This window comes from Schistocerca gregaria, unplaced genomic scaffold, assembly GCF_023897955.1.
Source record: "Schistocerca gregaria isolate iqSchGreg1 unplaced genomic scaffold, iqSchGreg1.2 ptg000077l, whole genome shotgun sequence".
Taxonomy (NCBI): domain Eukaryota; kingdom Metazoa; phylum Arthropoda; class Insecta; order Orthoptera; family Acrididae; genus Schistocerca; species Schistocerca gregaria.
In genome coordinates this window covers 7,503,350-7,505,382 of record NW_026061710.1, presented here as the reverse complement: position 1 = coordinate 7,505,382, position 2,033 = coordinate 7,503,350, and positions in this window count along the sequence as shown.

The window sequence follows — 2,033 nt, the reverse complement described above, 5'->3', positions numbered from 1 at the left end:
TGAAACACAGAAATTGCATCGGGATTGAATACAACAGTCACCATGCCCACCTTCCTCAATGGGAGTAATGTCTCAAAGAGTCTACGCTTTGATCGTTATCTGGAAGACCAGTAGTAGTTTCCGATGCACATCTGGAGGCATTCTGTAATCTGTGGACTATCAGAGTGTTGATGAAACATAGAAATTGCATCGAGATTGAATACAACTGTCACCATACGCACTTTTCTCCATGGGAGTAATGTCTCTAACAGTCTACGCTTCGATCGTTCCCTGGAAGACCAGTAGTAGTTTCCGATGGACATCTGGAGGCTTTCTGTAATCTGTGGACTATCAGAGTGTTGATGAAACACAGAAATTGCATGGGGATTGAATACAACAGTCACCATGCACACTTTCCTCCATGGAAGTAATGTCTCTAACAGTCCACGGTTTGATCGTTCCCTGGAAGACCTGTAGTAGTTTCCGATGCACATCTGGAGGCTTTCTGTAATCTGTGGACTATCAGAGTGTTGAAGAAACACAGAAATTGCATCGGGATTGAATACAACAGTCACCATGCGCACTTTCCTCCATGGGAGAAATGTCTCAAACAGTCTACGATTTGATCGTTCCCTGCAAGACCAGTAGTAGTTTCCGATGGACATCTGGAGGCTTTCTGTAATCTGTGGACTATCAGAGTGTTGATGAAACACAGAAATTGCATCGGGATTGAATACAACAGTCAAAAGCGCACTTTCCTCAATGGGGAGTAATGTCTCAAACAGTCTACGCTTTGATCTTTCCCTGGAAGACCAGTAGTAGTTTCCGATGCACATCTGGAGGCATTCTGTAATCTGTGGACTATCAGAGTGTTCATGAAACATAGAAATTGCATCGGAATTGAATACAACAGTCACCATGCGCACTTTTCTCCATGGGAGTAATGACTCTAACAGTCTACGCTTTGATCGTTCCCTGGAAGACCAGTAGTAGTTTCCGATGCACATCTGGAGGCATTCTGCAATCTGTGGAGTATCAGAGTGTTGATGAAACTCAAATTGCATCGGGAATGAATACAACAGTCACCATGCGCACTTTTCTCCATGGGAGTAATGACTCAAACAGTCTACGCTTTGATCGTTCCCTGGAAGACCAGTAGTAGTTTCCGATGCACATCTGGAGATATTCTGTAATCTGTCGACTATCAGACTGTTGATGAAACACAGAAATTGCATCGGGATTGAATACAACAGTCACCATGGGCACTTTCCTGCATTGGGAGTAATGTCTCAAACAGTCTACGATTTGATCGTGCCCTGGAAGACCAGTAGTAATTTCCGATGCACATCTGGAGGCATTGTGTAATCTGTGGACTATCAGAGTGTTGATGAAACACAGAAATTGCATCGGGATTGAATACAACAGTCACCAAGCGCACTTTCCTCCATGGGAGTAATGTCTCAATCAGTCTACGCTTTGATCGTTCCCTGGAAGACCAGTAGTAGTTTCCGATGCACATCTGGAGACATTCTGTACTCTGTGGAGTATCAGAGTGTTGATGAAACACAGAAATTGCATCGGGATTGAATACAACAGTCACCATGCGCACTTTCCTCCATGAGAGTAGTGTCTCAAATATTCTACGCTTTGATCGTTCCCTGGAAGACCAGAACTAGTTTCCGATGCACATCTGGAGGCATTCTGTTATCTGTGGACTATCAGAGTGTTGCTGAAACACAGAAATTGCATCGGGATTGAATACAACAGTCACCATGCGCACTTTCCTCCATGGGAGTAATTCTCAAACGGTCTACGCTTTTGTCATTCCCTGGAAACCAGTAGTAGTTTCCGATGCACATCTGGAGGCATTCTGTTATCTGTGGACTATCAGAGTGTTGATGATACACAGAAATTGCATCGGGATTGAATACAGCAGTCACCATGCGCACCTTCCTCCACGGGAGTAATGTCTCAAACAGTCTACGCTTTGATCGTTCCCTGGAAGACCAGTAGTAGTTTCCGATGGACATCTGGAGGCATTCTGTAATCTGTGG